General features: G+C 42.7%; 3 non-coding genes across 3 annotated transcripts; all 3 read left to right on the forward strand.

Moving 5' to 3' along the window:
• Positions 1–4,431: 4,431 nt before the first annotated feature.
• trnaa-cgc (transfer RNA alanine (anticodon CGC)) lies at positions 4,432–4,503 on the forward strand. Its single transcript has one exon. It is a non-coding gene; the product is annotated as a tRNA-Ala (tRNA).
• Positions 4,504–15,049: 10,546 nt separating this feature from the next.
• LOC116682663 (small nucleolar RNA U3) lies at positions 15,050–15,270 on the forward strand. Its single transcript, XR_004330460.1, has one exon. It is a non-coding gene; the product is annotated as a small nucleolar RNA U3 (small nucleolar RNA).
• Positions 15,271–17,907: 2,637 nt separating this feature from the next.
• Positions 17,908–17,980, forward strand: trnak-cuu (transfer RNA lysine (anticodon CUU)). Its single transcript has one exon. It is a non-coding gene; the product is annotated as a tRNA-Lys (tRNA).
• The last annotated feature ends 566 nt before the right edge of the window (positions 17,981–18,546 follow it).

The following is an 18,546-nucleotide window of genomic DNA, read 5'->3' on the forward strand; positions in this document are numbered from 1 at the left end:
TTTATTATTTAAAAAGAATGTTGATCTGTATATGCATTAATATCAAAGAATGTCGATGTGTATGTGGATTAATATCAATGAAAGTTGATGTGTATGTGCATTAATCTAAAAGAAAGTTGATGTGCATTTGCATTAATCAAAAATAAAGTTGATGTGAATATGCATTTATCAAAAAGAAAGTTGATGTCATAATGAATTGTGATGATGATATAATGAATAGTGATGATGACATAATGAATGGTGATGATAAATCAAAAAGAAAGTTGATGTGTATATGCATTAATATAAAAGAAAGTTGATGTGTATATGCATTAATATAAAAGAAAGTTGATGTGTATATGCATTAATATAAAAGAAAGTTGATGTGTATATGCATTAATATAAAAGAAAGTTGACGTGTATATGCTGTTGTGAAATGTTTAGTTTAAAACGGAAAAGGAAATGTTAAATATAGTTTATAGCTGATACTTGAAAAGGTACACAACTTTATTTGTTTTATACTGAAGAACGTCACAGAAAATGCATTTATTTTGAAGTAGCCTTCACAGAAGTTGTGTGTGTATTCTTGCTAGTTTTTGCAGATGAACGTGAGATGCTAGACGTAATCCGTGTCCGCCAGGCCTAAACTGTTCTTTTCTTGTATAAACTGCAGCATAGAGAACAATAAATGTTCTTAGTAAAAGACAAGCGTTTTCGGTCGTCATTCGAAGCCATTCCACTACATTCTGTTAGACGTGCTAATCAAGTTCAGGCTCCACCAGATAGCCTTTACTGCAGACATTACTAAGGCATTCTTGCAGATAGCTCTAACAGAAAGGGACAAAGATGCTGTGAGGTTTTTGTGGCTGCATGGACCTCCAACCAGTGACTGTAAAAATGAGCTGCGCATCATGAGGATGAATAGAGTGGTATTTGGTGTGTCACCCAGCCCATTCCTGCTAGCGGCAACCATAAGACAACATATCAAGCAATATGAAACTGAGCAACCTACAGCTGTGAAGGCACTTAATGAGTATCTCTATGTAGATGATTTCATCTCCAGCTCAGACAGTGTGGAAAAGGCCTTTTCAGTCACCACAACAGCAAAGGAGATTCTGTCCCATGCCAGCATGAATTTGTGCAAATGGGTAACAAACTCACCAGAACTGAGGGCTAAGTGGACAGAAAGTGGACTAGAGCCCACACCAGAAACCGGCACTTGTGGAAATGTACTGAAGGTGTTAGGATTAGTCTGGAGATCTGAAAATTATAACTTTGGGTTTGATCTGAAAGGACTGCTGGACATCTTAAAGGGAAAGGAAAACACAAAGAGAAGTGTATTAAAGACATCAGCTCGCATCTTTGACCCCATCGGGTTTCTCACCCCATTTACCATACGGGTAAAATGCCTTTTTCAAGGACTATGGGAAAGGGGAATTGATTGGGATGAACAGTTGCCCCCAGACCTGGCTGAAAAATGGGATCAGTGGTGTGCAGAGCTGCCGCAGCTCCACTTGGTTACAATTCCAAGATGGTACCAAGTTAAAATACAGCCAAACTCACCGACATCCAAGTTGCATGTCTACTGTGAAGGCATACAGTGCAGTTGCCTATCTGCAAGGAGAGAACGAGGAAGGACAAGTTATCACCAGTTTAACTGCATGGGTGAAAAGGTTTTTAGCTAATGCACGTTCTGGTCAAAGGATTCAGGGTGAACTCACTTCTGAGGAGCTTACTGCAGCAGAAGTGTATTGGGTGAAGGTGACACAAGGGCATAGTTTTAGCCAGGAAATCTGTCAACTTAAAGAGGGACAAAACCTGAGAAGAGATTCAAAAATCAAAGACCTGAAACCTTTTTTGGATGAAAATGGTCTCATTTGTGTGGGAGGCAGGTTGCAGCATTCTAATATTAGTTACAGGGAACAACACCCATGGGTACTGCCTACAAAGCACAGATACTCTGAGTTAACAGTTCAGTCCTGTCATGAGAGAGTGATGCATTCTGGTGTCAGAGATACTCTAGTGAAAATGAGGGAGAGATTCTGGGTTTTAAGGGGTAGACAGCTAGTCAAGCGGGTGGTGTTACATTGTAACATGTAACACCACCTAACTAAAACTAAAAGTGAGACCAGCCCAGCAAGTTACAGCTCCGTTACCCAGAGATAGAGTCACAGAGTCCCCACCATTTGAAGTTACTGGGGTAGATTTTGCAGGACCCTTGTATGTCAGATCAAGTGGTCAGCCTAAGAAGGCATACATCACACTTTTCACTTGTGCTGTGACTAGAGCAGTACATCTAGAGTTAGTTTCAGATCAGACTACTGAAAGTTTTCTTTTAGCTTTAAAGAGATTTATTGCAAGACGAGGACTATGTAAAGTTATTTACACAGACAATGCTAAGACATTCAAGAGAGCAGAACAAGACCTAAAACAACTATGGAGGTCATTTAAGGAATCAGAGCTTACAGAGTTGTTTACTGAGAAAGGGATCACCTGGAAGTATATTGCCGAGCGAGCTGCTTGGTGGGGCGGCTTCTGGGAGAGGCTTGTAAGATCTGTAAACACATGTCTAAAGAGAGTCCTGGGGAGGGCTTCACTAAACTTTGACGAGCTGACAACCATGCTTGCAGAGGTGGAGGCTGTGCTGAATTCCATGCCTCTTTCTTATGTGGACAGTGATGCATCAGAACCCCAGCCACTCACACCTTCTCATTTTCTAGTTGGGAAAGGCTGACTTCCTTACCACCAAAGACTATGCTTCCTCCATCTCAAGCAATCAATGTGAGTCGAGAAGACATGTGTAAGAGATGGAGATACAGACAGAGACTAATAACCAGCTTTTGGAACAGCTGGAGAAAGGACTACTTGCTGAAATTGAAATCAGCTCACAAGTGTGACATACCCACACCCACTTTGCTAAAGGTGGGAGACGTCATATTGATCGAAGAGGATAATGCCCCCAGGCAGACCTGGAAAATGGGCAGGATAACAGAGCTATTTTCAGGAAGAGATGGACTTGTTCGATCCTGCACTGTTCGTACTACTACAGGAAGTTTGTTAAAGAGACCTGTTCTGTTGATTTACCCTTTAGAGATTAATTAGGTGATAGGCTGAATAGTAATGAACAACAGTTCATTGTTGTGAAATGTTTGTTTAAAGCAAAGGAATGTGTGGTGTTTAGTTTAAAACGGAAAAGGAAATGTTAAATTATAGTTAATAGCTGATACTTGAAAAGGTACACAACTTTATTTGTTTTATACTGAAGACTGTCACAGGAAATGCTTTTATTTTGAAGTAGCCTTCATGGAAGTTGTGTGTCAATTCTTGCTAGTATTTGCAGATGAACGTGAGCTGCTAGATGTGATCCGTGTCCGCCAGGCCTAAACTGTTCTTTTCTTGTGCAAACTGCAGCATAGAGAACAATAAATGTTATTAGTAAAAGACAAGCGTTTTCGGTCTTCATTCGAAGCCATTCCACTACAACATATACAGTTCTGGAGACGTAACAAAAAAGTAACCTTGACCTTTGACCTCCAAAATCAAAATCAGTTCATCCGTGACTCCAAGTGGTTGTGTATGCCAAATTTAACATTGAACATTTAAACCTCCAAAATCTCATCAATTGATCTGCAAGTTCATGTAAAAAAGTTTGCCCAATTTAAAGAAAGTCCCTCCCTGGGGTCCTGTGTTATCACATTCACAAGAATGTGAAGTGCGTAAGTATGTAGAGATGGACAGACGACCCAAAAGCATAATACTAGGATACTAGTAATAGTAATACTAGGAACTAGGAACAACTGGTGCTGAGACATAACAAGAGACAAAAAAAGAGGTGGGGGAGACGGAGTTAAGCCCTGACAGAGTAGAGAACTACAGACAAAAGACGTGAAATAGTGCCAAGTGTGACCAGAAGAATTGGAAAAAAACTAGAACTATGAAGGACAAACCTTTCTTAAGCAACATGTCACCCAAAAGCTTTCCCCCTCGGAAACACCAAGGCTAACACAAGTGGCCAATAGTTTACTTCAACATTTTTCCCGGGTAGGGGTCCCCACAGAAATCTTAACCAATCAGAAAACTAAATGAACATTGAAGGAGGTATACTCCCTGTTAGGGATCCGGGCATTACCCTACATAGTTTGTGGCTTCATGAACAATATTGTATAATCTCATAGGTACTGGAAGCCACACGTTTCCAACAATGCATCTCTCAATGCCCAGATGTGTGACAAGATTTACATTGAGCGTTGTATTGTCCAGCAGAAAGGCAACAGATGTGTTACTTTTTGACTAGATTTGTACCATAGCAGTGCAAGCATTTTGCCAAGGCTCAATTTCCAGCCACCGCCATGTTTTGAAACCATATACAACATAAATATTACACATTTCACCCAGGTTTCTTCTCTTATTTGATGATTTCAGAAAAAGTAAAAAAAACTCCGGAAATGATCAGGGGATGTAGCTCAGTGGTAGAGCGCATGCTTCGCATGTATGAGGCCCCGGGTTCAATCCCCGGCATCTCCAACAAGTGTTATTGTTTGGTCTGAAGAAGAGTTACAAAAGCTCTTATTCTGAAAGAGAAAAGTATTAAAAGGCAATTTCCTTGTGTTCATGGTAACTAATGCAAAAATCAGTCTAAATGACCACATGTTTTGCAAGATTTGCAGTGAACAGTCCATTGCCCAGTGATGGTGGTATAGTTGTCAGCATAGCTACCTTCCAAGCAGTTGATCGGTGTTGGATTCCCAGCCATTGCAGTAGCTTTCTTTTAGTGATGTTAGTTTTTAACTATGATTTATACAATAGCAGTGCAAGCATTTTGCCATGGTTTGATTTCCAGCCACCACCAGGTTTTAGAATAGAATAGAATGCCTTTATTGTCATTATACACAAGTACACGGTACTTGTGCAACGAGATTAAAGCAATCCCTTTGCAGCGTTGACACAAAAAAATATATGAATATAACAGTACAAAATATCAAAAATATAAAGTCAAAGATATAAAGTGTAGTGACTGTCGAGTATACATATAAATCAGCTTGAATAAACATAGATAAGTGTTAACACTCAATAAATAATATTGCACAGTGATGGAATGAAATGATTAAGTACTAATATTAAGTAAATAAGTATTGCACAGTAATGGAAAGGTTAATGTATTAAATATTGCATTGTATGAAATGAAATTGCACAGATTCCAGTGTCCTATGAGGTATTATATAACAGTAACAGTATAACAATAATATTGCACAGTCGGACGGAATGTAGAAGACAGTCCGGGGGCCGGGGGGGGCTGTGGAGTGGAGTCAGTGCATATGTGAGTTCAGGGTGGTTATGGCCTTCGGGAAGAAACTGTTCTTGAGTCTGTTGGTCCGTGCTCTGATGCACCTGTAGCGCCTTCCTGAGGGCAACAGGTCAAACAGATCAGAGCTGGGGTGGGAGCTGTCCTTTATGATGTTCTCTGCTCTGCTGAGGCAGCGGGAAGTGTAGATGTCCGTCAGGGAGGGAAGAGGGCAGCCGGTGATCTTCTGTGCTGACCTTACAACCCTCTGCAGCCTCTCCCTGTCAGCTACGGTGCAGCTGCCGTACCATACTGTGATGCAGTAGGTCAGCAGGCTCTCGATGGATGAGCGGTAGAAGGTCAACAGCAAGTTGGAGTCCAGGTCGTACTTCCTGAGGACCCTCAGGAAGTGTAGTCGCTGCTGGGCCTTCTTGATGACCGCTGTGATGTTGGCTGACCAGGAGATGTCAGCTGAGATGAGGACACCAAGAAACCGGAAGGTGTGGACCCACTCCACACACTCGCCGTTGATGTACAGGGGGGCTAGGTCGATGCTGTTCTTCCAGAAGTCGACGATGATCTCCTTGGTTTTCTTGGTGTTCAGAGCCAGGTTGTTCTCCGAACACCAAGCTGCCAAGTTCAGGACTTCCTGTCTGTAGGCTGCCTCGTCTCCCTTTGAGATGAGTCCGACCACTGTGGTGTCGTCAGCAAACTTGACGATGAGGTTGTTGTTGTGGGTCGGACTGCAGTTGTGGGTGTAGAGGCAGTACAGGAGGGGGCTCAGCACGCAGCCCTGTGGGGAACCAGTACTCAACATACGAGTGGAGGAGAGGTGGGGGCCCAGTCTCACCGTCTGCGGCCGATTGGTGATAAAGTCCTTTATCCAGGCACAAGTGAGAGGGGGGAGGCCTAGAATAACAACAACAAAATATTAATTCTTAAGCTTTCTCAGATTGTTCCTCCTACACATGAAGCAAGATTGTCGTTTAGCTTCTCAAAAGCACAGTGCTTAGACAAAGCGGGATGCATTTTATTTCAACAAAAAAATAAAATATTTGAAACATTCATTTTATAGCTTGAGCAATGTATCCTTTTTATCTGTACTTTATTTAGGAAAGGGAATCCCGAGTTACTTGGCCAGAGAGGGATGTCCAAAACATGTATCCACAGACCTTTTGCCAGAGTCATCAGTGGTTGCAGACTGGTATGAGCAAGAGGTGGGATCATTGACAAGAGTGTCACACTTTGGCACCAACCCCTTTCAGAGTGCACAGGACCAGGAAGCTGCAGAGAGGGAATTTGCTCTGCAATGGCCAGATGTGAGTGTAATGTTGGACAATGCTGTCAACAATCAGCCAGAACATTTTAAGTCTGGACTCCAAGGTCTGATTGATTTGACCAGACGACATTGTCAGCGTTGACAGTGCTTTAGCGACATCAGTGACAAGCTTTAGCCTCAGTGTTCCCAGGACATAATCCTGCAGTGGCTTCCAAAAACCAGCACTAGGCTACTAGTCTTTATGCTTTCTGTTGCAACTACTGTTGCTATTGTTATTCTGTTCTTTATTATTGTGGGATTGCAGTTGCAACAGCATTACAACAATTGTTATTCTGTATTGCTTGTATTGAAAGATTATTCACTTTACATAGGTAACTGTTGTATGTAAGTATATGATTATTTTTTGTAATTAATAAGTTATAGTTGTGTTGTTTAAAAGGCCTTTGCTGCTTATGTAATTATGCCTTAGTTCTTATGTTCAGTTGTACATGCTGTAAATGTGATGTGTCTTGTATTTTATGCAAAAAAATAAAGTCATGGAAAAAACCACAGTGTAGGCCTATGTGTATATTCCCATTCATGATAATGTATAAAGTTGTATTGTCGTATAGCCTACATAGAAAGATTGGTGCAACTTATTAAAAGAACTCTGCACATAACATGTAGACCTCTCTGCTACCATGCACTTTACATGTACATGGTTTGTAAGGTTTGTGATGTTTAGTAAAATGAAAATCATTAGTAGGCTACGCTTTAATGTTGAAAAGTCACCGCTTTATTTTGAAAGGTCATTTCCTGGCGCTCTAAAAACGGCGCGAATAATTCAGATTACTGCTCATTTACGCATAGTGGAGACCAACGCCGATTTGACACTTACTGCATCTCCGTGAATGTAAGATGAATTACCAGCAGGATAAAGCCACCCTCTGGCGTGGACCCAGAACCATACAAATCCGGGAAGTGGACATCACTCTGGAAAATATTTCAAGAATATTTAAGGTTAGGAAAAAAATATCAAATTCAAAGTGTAGGCATATCCAAGAAGAGGTAATTTCGACATATTTAATTGTAAATAACATCAGTCCATCAAAATTAATATAGGTGCCTGTTTATGTAAATGCGTAGTTTTACAAACTTTGGCTTTACACAATAGCCTAAAGGTCAGACATAATATTGGTTTAGCCGAAATTTTGTCTTGAAAGAAATAATGTAACGTTATGTTATGGACGCTGGAATGCCCAGACACGGCAACAAAGTAAGGCTATGTTTACAATTGGCTCCTGTTTTACATAGTTTTTATAGGTAAAAGTTCCTGGTATGAAGGCTAATTTATGTTTATATGATCCACCTCAAGTGCCTTATGATGATGTAATTTGAGTGACACTGATATGTTGAGCACATCTTATCTGTGAGCTTTTAGCGCGAAATTGTGTGTAATTGGCGGGCAGGAGCAGAATTGCGCGCGTTTCCATTCGCTAGCCTATACCACAGCTGCAAACTTATCTTTTGGATAAGATTGTATTCTGTGTTTCCCAATAATTTCAACACTGTTAAATCTTAATCTTCACCGACCAAACGGCGACTTTATTGTTTTTACTGTTTGTCATTTTCATTACTGGAAATGTAGGCTACAGTAAAATAATTTTTAAAGGGTTGACATGGTCCTTGTTTCTCCTGCTGAAAGCAGTTTGTTAATTACAAGGATTTTAAATAATGAGAGACATGGTATAAATACGTACTGATGTAGTGAGAATAAAGTCTGGAAGAGTCTTTTTACTCTGCCTGTGTGAGGAAGAGAGCGAGAGAGAGAAATAAAACCAACTTACATTGTCATATTTGTATTTGCAGCTGATGCCGTCCAGTATCTATTTAATATCAGAGACTGGCGTTGTGCTGCTACCCAGCTCAACAGGGTACATTGGGGAGATTGAAATATCGGGGAGATATGAGGTTTGTGGAGAGGAAGGCCCTACTGCACCAGTGCCACTGCCAACCCACCCTACCCCAGCACAGCCTAGTCTGTTCCGATTCGGGACCAGGCCGGTGGCTTCTGCTGTCCGTTCAGGACCAGCGCCTGCACCAGCCCCAAGAAGCTTTACGAGGTTTGTTGTAACGTAAACCAAATACATTTTTGCAAAGCCGTGAGGGAAAACATAAAAGCATTGTATGGTAAAAGGCTAAATGATAAAACAACTCTCCAAATGTATCTCTATCTATCTCTGTTTGTAACTTTCAAAAGGAGCATTTCAATCGGAAGGGTGGAGAGTGGAGTCCTTCGGCTGGACGGAGGCACGCTGTATGTTACGTTTACGGAGCGTGAGGCAAATGTGTCCACGATTGCTCAAAAGGTGAAACATGACCTGGTCTCAGAGGAGGAGATTGTCCTCTGTGATGGTCAAGGACACCGCCTCATCGAAGGCACTGGCACAACAGGTATGTTATTGTAAAAAAAATTAATTACTACTTAATAGGGACGGTGAAGCAGCACGGGGAAGAGCGCTCTTCACAATGCCTGGCAGATCGTAAATGGTCATTGTGGCTCCTGGATGCGCTTTCATCCAGCTGTCACAGCAGTTGTAAACCAGCCTCTTCAGTGGCCCATATACACTGCGATCCAAGGGCTGCAGCTTATGGGAACAGTGTGGGGGGAATGAGAGGAGGACAATGCCATGGCTCCTGCAAAAATTAATCCCCTCCACAGAAAGGTGGGAGGTGTGGTTGTCCAGAATTAGCAGCACTTTTGACTCCAGTGTGGACTTGGTGTGAGTCTGGAAGTGCTTGAGGAAGACCAAAAAGTCTTCCCCTTGCATCCACCCAGATCCATTTGCTGTCCCGATACAGCCAGGAGGGCCATTACTGGTAAAGGAGGGATGGATTTTCTTCCGGGGGAAGATGAACATTGGTGGGATGGAATTCCCCAATGCATTCACTGCACAGGCAAGCGTAACTAGTGTCCCCCGTTCTGCAGAGGTGACTGCACCTACTTGCTTGACTCCCTTTCTGGCCACAATTTTTTCAGGATTCTGTACTGTGGTGATTCCTGTATAGAAAAACTTTGTTTTATTTAGTGCTTTTATTCTGTAATGCTTGTATTGTGTAAGGCTGTGAGCCTCTGGAAGGTGTGTCTGAGGGAGATATAGATAATTTCCACCACACCTGTTTCATCCATGTTCCAGATGTCCTGTGCAGCAAATCTGTGTTTTTCCAGCACAGAAAACAAGTTGTCAAAAAACTTATTGACATTTGTCTCATTGAAACTTGTAGCCCGTGAGAGGCTTGTAGCCTGAGGGCTTCTTATGGAGAGAGTGGGGTGCCTCTTCAAGAACGCTGTGAACCAGTCGGCTCCAGCCATCCCTTTCTCTGCCCAGGTTTCTGGGTACCTACAACTGTAGGTCTTTGCCAATTCATAAGCAAACTTCCGGACCTAAATTATATTAATTGTTAATTAGTTGTAAAATTAGTTAATATACAGAACAAATGCTTAGCATAGCCTACTCTAACTTACTACATATCTAGCCTACCTCCTTTGGGCTCAGTCCATAGTATAAATCAGCTGCCTGCATCAGGTAGTCTCTTAAGAGGAGCTCCTGCTCCAGTGAGAAAACCTTTTTCGGAGTCCAATATCCAACTCTGGGAAGTGTCTTTGATCCCTGGCTTCACTTCTTGTGGAATCGGTGCAGGGTCACATGGCAAATGCCATATGATTTGGCCACTCCCCTGACTGACTTTCCCTGTCTGATTTCATCAGAAGCCCTTTCCAGCACAGGAAATGGGACTCCCCTGTCTGTCTTCCTCTTTCTGATATTTGGCATGCTGTAAGCAATCACATGTTTCCACTGACTATCTTTATATAATAGTATAAATAATAATTACATTACATAAGTTGATGCTTTTGTATGCTCTGGAACACAGTGGTTGATGTACCACAGTGGGAATTGAACCCAGATCTCCCACACCAAAGACATTTCATAAAATGGCTGGTGATACTGGGACAGTTGTAACGGGGCGTTACAACTGTCCCAGTATCACCAGCCATGTTTTCATCTCATGTCAGCTAGCTTAAATGCTAGTTTGACACTTGTTAGCCATTTCTATTTTTAGCTTACAAAACAGTGATTCTAATAATACTTGTTTGAATTCATAGACATTTGATCTTATAACAGCATCCAAAAAAGTTAATCACAAAGAAAAGTAACTTTTTTACCTCAAAAACAATCTTTTGTTGATAACTCCTTCAGGAAGTTTCAAATGTAGCACCCTTGTTGGGAGAATGGAGGGAAACGAGCTGAGCACGAGCACAGTGAGTGTCATCACTCTAGTGCTTCTGATTGGAGGAATTCAAGGTGTTACAACCGTCCCCTGTTACAACTGTCCCTGGTCTCCCCTAGTTAATAATTATTAATTTACATTACATATCTTGGATATCACTTCTTTTTTCAGTATTGTCTGATTAGATTGTTTATTGGATGTATTTCCCTTTTAGTTTTGTAACCTTTGGAATATGTTTTGATATAATCTGATCATTGTCCCACTCTTACAACTTGTTTCACTCCTGGTTGCCAACATTGGGCTCTCTATGTGTTGTTGACCAAGATTTCTTACTTCCTTCATTCGGCAAGGTCAACAGGGAGTTAGTTGTGCCTTTCATCTGAACCACATTAAACTTGCCAAGGAATGTTCAAAATGAAAAAAGTACTGGAATTATCCCCATCATCTTCTCTTTAGGAATGTCGTTCTGGAAGCAGAACGCTCGAAAGATTGTTGCCCTCTGTGACAGTGCCTACCAGGAGCTGATGAGGAAAAAGAGAAGGAGGACAAGGTAAGAAGCACCAAGTTTACACCTATTGCACAATGCAAGACTAACTTCTTTCAACACAAAAGGACCTGCAGTGTCCACATGTACATTAACATTTTGAATTTCAAGTCATTGAGCCCTTTTCAACACAAGCAAATTCCCATAGAACAATAAATTAAGTCAAAAACCATCCAGCATTTGAGATGACTTTAAGTTGATAAGTCATTATCAAATTAACTTATTTTAATTATTTTCTGTTAATCTTTGTATCATCCCCCTTCTTTATTGCGTCCTGAGAGCTGAGGTGGTAGTAAAAAATTGGGGGTTTGTCTGGTTTGAAATTCTGGTATGTTTAATTTGGATAACCTTATTTAGTAAGTTGGTTGCGTTCTTTGGAGGATGAGCTTGTTAAGGTTTTGGATCACATTTAAAACACGTTTTTTGCGACTATTGTTAAGGAGCTGGTTTTATAACCATTTCTGCGGAAAAGGGATGGGTGTGAAACCAAAATGTGTTGGGTTGTTTAAATATCTATACTGGAGTCCTTATGTAAAGTTTGGTTAAGTCATGAAACCCAAAAATATAGACATGAAACCCAACAGCAAATAATCAATGTGGCTGTTCAGCATGACTTGGTTGAATTGTGTAAAATAACTTTTTTGTACCCCACAGTGGCAGTGATGACCAAAATGTGTGACGGGTCGAGGAGCTGGTGCTGGCAGCCGAAGCGCTGCGGGACCTGGGGCAATACGCTCGGGCAAACAGGGTCAGCATGGTGGCTCTGACTGATGACCAGGTGGCAGCAGTGAGGTCAACTTTTCAGTGCCCTATATGCAGAGGTTAGTCAGTTGTAAATGATCCATAAACAAGTTATATTCTGCAGTAAAATCAAGTCATTGCATTACCCTCTTCACAGTCGCCTGTCACATTAAAGGGTTCAACATCATAAACGGACACTGCGCTAAGAAACTTTGTTCAAAGATTTATTTTAGATTCTACTACAGAACCCAAGGTTTCAGAAGAAACAAACATGTACTGCTTAATTACAGCAAAATTGGCCAAAACCTTTTATGTTTAATGTAATCCTGCAGCCATAAAACAATGGCATATTGGATTTTAGTAATTTAATCAATATAAGCATGATGTAGCTTCAGTGACGATGTAACCAGCAGATATAAAATATAGATGTTACTGTCATACAATATAGAACAAGAAGCTAATGACACCAGAGATATATAGGGGGATATAGGGGAATGTTTAGACAGGTAACATTACTATGACTACAATTTTTATTAAAAGTTTATTATTGCAGTCAATGGAAATACGTAACTATTAACACACTGTAACATTAACAAGTGAAGTGACACAGATGAAAATTGCTTGAGACAACCGTTGCAATAGTTGTTAAGCCCATTATGAATATTAAAATACACCTAACCATGTTTCCTGTATCATAGCTACATGTATGACCTTTGCAGCAAAAGAACTTGTGAAAATCAGTTTGGTATTCAGTGAGGTTGATTGGTTGTTTAGAGGCTAAAAACAAGTTTAAACTAACTGTCCCTGTTTGAGCCTGTTGGGTGCTAACTCTAGCAGGAGGATAACACGGTGTAGACACCACCGATTGGTTTCATTTCTCTCTCCACTGACAGACCTCCTAATGTACAAACTACAGAGCTACGTGTTGAAATTGACTGGAATTCTCCTTTAACCCTGGGGGCCCTGAGGCCATTTTTACAGTTTAATTTCCGTCTGGATTTATTTTATATAAAAGCTTGTAAAACATCAACCCTGTTGTCTACAGTCAAGATATGAACATCATTTTTTTTAGGACAAACTGGGTTATTAGAATATTTGGGTTGCAGTGAGGTCACTTGCATGTTAAAAATGGTTGTAGGGCCTTAAAAATAAATAAATAAATGAATCTTCCAGATATGTATTGATATCACAGACAGAGCAGTAAAACCTAAGCCATTTTCCGTTCTAAAACACTTCTCATATGTCTTGGGAGTCACACTGTGAAGAAATAATCATTATAACTTATACAGTTGACAAAACACATGCATTTTTTCCAAAAAAGTCAAGACGTTTTGCTCTCATGACATTTACTTATGCCAATAATAACATAATAATGTCATATTTATTGATATTACACCCACAGCAATGTTATACAAGCAAACATGTGTCTAAATAGGGCATTATTTGGCCTTCCATAGAGTCTATAGGCATTTTTGTCCCCTCTGGCCTTCCATACAAGAGGGGTGCCTTTATCTCCCATATATGGGCATGTACTTCCTGAAAAATAGACAGGACAGACACAGAGCGGGAGACCAGAGATTAGACGAACGATTCATCGGCAGAAATGAGCCAAAACGCGATGAATTATGGACATAAAGTGGATCAATCTTGGATATAATAGTATGGATTTAAAGCCCAAAGAGGCTGAAGTTCCTGGCTGGATAGAAAATCCCCTGTAGAGGCTAGAAAGACAAGGAAAAGACCGCCGTAAACCTGAAAACGTCAAGATTTAAACAAAACCGAAAGTGAGTAAATTGCTCATATGGTTCAAAAGTTATTAAACTATGAATCAGAGGTACTTTTTTACTCGTGGGCGAGTGTCTCGGGCTCAGAGGGTTAAGAGTGAGAGCAAACCACATCACAGTAAACCTAATTTCCTTGTGGGAGTCATCCAAAAAGGATTAATAAAGATAAGTCTATTTCTATCTATGAAAAAATCTGAAAATCTTCAGGGGATGTAGCTCAGTGGTAGAGCTCATGCTTTACATGTATGAGGACCTGGCATCTCCAGCAGGTATTGTGGTAGAGTCTTTAAAAGAGCTGCAACAGATATTACCTCCTGTGGTAATCTGACTGGTAGGGTTGTAGAACGTAGTGGTAGATTAAGACCTCCTGTGACACAAACTAAGTGGTATGCGGAAGCGTGCTGGGCCCTCTTTTATACCTCAGACTATCAGACAGCACAACAAGCACTTTAAATGTACATGTTTTAAAGTCTCTATTTTACTGTTTTCATGTACTTGTACTGTAATATATTTATTGTTTTACACTCCAGTTTTTATGGGTGTCATGGCGGTTATGAGCACTGTAGCTTCCATTTTTATATGTATTGAAACTTGACATGCCATTAAGTTTACTCTTCTGCAAGTGGAGACATTTCACATCAGACACTTGCAGCAACAGATGATTTGTTAACAGACTGGAAATAGACTTAATGCTGATAGCATAACAAATAATAGAGAATGGTTTTGATCCATAAACCTCTGGGTTATGGGCCCAGCACGCTCCCGCTCTGCTCTCAGGGGTTAGAAAATCTGTGATTGACATTTTGAGGGAAGGTGGCAACCAAGGTTCCAACAGCTTACGGGTTGTAAAGTTAAACATTTGGTAGACCTTGAGCTTCCTGATTACTCACACATTGATTATTCACATGTAACACTTGTGATTGGCTGGTGTTTAATGCAAAGAAAGGACTGGAGCATTTATTGTAGAGAATAAGTAGGCTGACACTGAAGTATTGAGACAACAGTGACTGAAAATCTAATTCAATCTACATATCGGTCTCCTTAAAGATCTAAATAGATTTTCTCACCTCAGAGTCATCTGGAGCACGTAACGATTAGCTTCTGTCCCTCTGAACCCTGAGTGACAATCACTCTGCAGTGAATGAGATGCAGTTTCCCCCCTCTGTCCTGCCAAGACTATATTTTCAGGGATCATTTCTAGACTTTCTGACTTGAGGAATGTATTTCTAAAGTGTTTGGTCTCGCTGACCACGATGATGAGTTGTGATATTCTTTTCTGAGCGTGAAGCTGACAGAGAGTAATGATTCACTTCATATGCTCTCTGTCATTGATGATCGTTGTTTGCTTCTTTTGAGGAAGGAGTATTGAGGAAGGGAAAATAATCAGAGTGGTATGTGTCGTTGCTGCTGACAGACTCAGATCATTATTCTAAGTGTGTGACAACATTATGGGTTTCACCAATTGTTGAGCCTCAGGTTAACAAGGAACAATCTAAGCAAGGTGATTGATGGATGATTCTAGTTACTTCACCAAGTTCAGGCCCAGATTCCAGGCCCAGATTCCTCTCGGGCGTGCCGCTCACGGACTTGCCCGTGTAGAGCTGCATGTGTCACGCGTAGCTGGAGCCGGCATCGCAGGCCACCCAAGACTTGAGGGTTTACCTGGCGGGCTTGCTGGGCATGTACTGACAGAAGACGCATCGACCTTGTGGAAGTAGCGTGTCCAAACAAGAAGAAGGAACATGATGGAACGAGATGGAAGAATAAATTTAAAAATTTTAGATAACACAAACACAAACACACACACACACACACAAAGAAAGACAATTGTACGGCAATGGTACAAAAAACTAAACGAAAACAACAACAAAGCAACAAATACAACACCTCAAAAGGGCACCAGCTGCTCGTCCACCTTCACGTCGGCGCCCGGGTTGTAGAAGCGAGGCAGCTGCCGCGTCCACGCATCACACACCTCTCGTACGGCCGCCAGTTTGTCCGAGGCTCGGCGGGCAGCTCTCGACTCGCGGTCGTCGAATCGCAACAGTCTAGAGTACGCGTGGAACTGCTTGATTGGCATCGTGGCGCGGAAAAAGGCCCTGCCGCTCTCCTTGTGCCACAGGCTCTCCAAGGCCTCGTTGCGGGACCGGTACGTAGGCTTGCAGGTCCGTGACGTCCATCACTTTCCACTTGCCGGCTGTGGCACATCTCCTTTGACCCTCGAGGTTCGTGACGGCCACAAACATGTCTTCGATTTGCCGCGTGACAAACAGGCCAAACGCAGACACTATGTCGTGGACGTGTTCCGCGGCGTACTCTGTGGGTTCCGGGCGCTGTAGCAGCGCGGTAGCCGCGTCTGTCGTGTCCTCTTCTTGGTCGGGTTTGTCCTTTTCGGTGGTGTGGCAATGAGGTCTAGGGACACTGGGATGACACGTTTTTGAGGACCATTTGACTTTGCCATCTTTTGACACAAAGGTTTCCTCATCCTTCTCTTGCCCTCGTCTTCAATACCCTCTTCTTCTTCTTCTTTTTCTTCTTCTTCTTCTTCTCTTCTTCTTCATCTCTGTCTTCGTTCTTCTTCTTCTCTATTTCTTCTTCTTCTTCACTTGGTCCTTGGTCTTCATCACTTGTTCTCCTCTTTGTCTATACTTCAACGCAGCAGTCATCATCTTTGTCATCGTCGTCGTAGCAGCAGTAGTCTTTTGCTGTGGTGTGTGTGTCTTCTTGTGACGCACACCCGTTGCCATCACAGTCACGGTGGTGGTTGTCGTCGTCGTGTTTGTCGCGGGCCTCTTGTGGGTTTTCTCCTTTTTGTACCTTGGCTTCAGCGGGAACATTGCGAGCGGCACCGCCGCTCACGAGAATCCGATGCAGCTTCAACTCCAGAGTCAAACGACGGGCCATGCTGCAGCTGCTCCCCCGGCTGTGCCGAGCCACGTGCAACAAGTGCACAGGTCCAAAACAAGATGACGTGAAAAAAAATGACGACAACAAGAAGACAAATGTGTCTAAAGTGTATATTGTGTGTATGTGTGTGTGTAATAAAAATAATTAGAAGACTAATGTCAAGCCTTTAGTTTTCTTTTTTTAACCTCCCTTTCCACTCGCCTTTGCCTTTCCTGTTTTTACTACAACTACAAGCCACTGGCCAGAATCTCAGGGACTCAAAGGCAGGACGATGCGAGGGTAGCAGAACTAATACGACCGATTGAGTGTACCACGGGTCCCTGGGACCCGAAGGACAATGTCAAGGGTCCCCGTGTCCTGAAGGACAATGCCACGGGTCCCTGGGACCCGAAGGACAATGTTGCGGGTCCTAGGGACCCGAAGGACAACGCCACGTGTCCCCGTGACCCGAAAGGACAATGCCACGGGTCCCTAGGACCCAAAGGACAACGTCAAGGGTCCCCGGGACCCAAAGGACAATGCCACGGATCCCAAGGACCCATAAGGCCCATGCCAAGGGTCCCTGGAACCCGAAGGACAATGTCATGGGACCCCTGGACCCGAAGGACAATGCCACGGGTCCTTGGGACCCGCAAGGCCAATGCCACGGGTCCTATGGACCCGAAGGACACCGTCAAGGGTCCCCGGGACCCGAAGGACAACGTCAAGGGTCCTATGGACCCGAAGGACAACGTCAAGGGTCCTATGGACCCGAAGGACAATGTAAAGGGTCCTATGGACCCGAGGGACAATGTCAAGGGTCCTATGGACCCGAAGGACAATGCCACAGGTCCTTGGGACCCGCAAGGCCAGTGCCACGGGTCTTATGGACCTGAAGGACAATGTCAAGGGTCCCTGGGACCCGAAAAGGAACGTCAAGGGTCCCCAGGACCCAAACGACAATGTCATGCGTCCCGGGGACACAAAGGACCACGTCAAGGGTCCTCGGGACCCAAAGGACAATGCTACGGCTCCCTGGAACCCAAAGTACAACGCCACGGGTCCCGGGGACTCGAAGGACAACACTATGGGTAAAACTGCACGGGTCCCCAGGACCCGAAGGAACACAAAAGGGTTAAGAAGTGCCTGGCTAGCTCAGTCGGTAGAGCATGAGACTCTTAATCTCAGGGTCGTGGGTTCGAGCCCCACGTTGGGCGATGCTTCCTGCTTCTTACAGTGCAGACGCTTTGCTGCTTGCTTCTGCTTGCATATTTTTGCTGATATTTTTGCTGATAATCGTGCTTTTCCTCTGAGAAACTATGAGCAGCGGCTCTTGGACACTTCAAAAACACTGGACTATACATTTTTTGTAGACATAGTAGGCTATTGCCATATTTTAAAATTTTTCTGCGTGAGCGTGGCCTACCAATAGCTCAAGCCTGTCCTACAGTGATTGTAGCTAAAGCTAATTAGCAGCAAGATGCCTCCTTTCTCCGTAGAAGACTACTACAAACTCCTTCAGAAGATTGCACTTCTGGAAACCAAGGTTCACCTTCTAGAAGTGAACGTGGAAGTTAACGGATCTTGTGGAAATGACACCACTTTACCATGGACCCATAACAATGGACAGAAGTATGCTAACACACGGCTAATTAGCACCAACAAGACTACAAAGAAACAGGAGGGTGGAACTGGTAATAAATCAACAAGTGGCGGTCCTCCCTGGAACTCTTGTGGTGCGAAGCCTAAGAGTAAATCATTTTCCTGGGAAATGGGAGGACGA

The sequence above is a fragment of the Etheostoma spectabile genome, unplaced genomic scaffold (assembly GCF_008692095.1).
Source record: "Etheostoma spectabile isolate EspeVRDwgs_2016 unplaced genomic scaffold, UIUC_Espe_1.0 scaffold00018822, whole genome shotgun sequence".
Classification (NCBI taxonomy): Eukaryota; Metazoa; Chordata; class Actinopteri; order Perciformes; family Percidae; genus Etheostoma; species Etheostoma spectabile.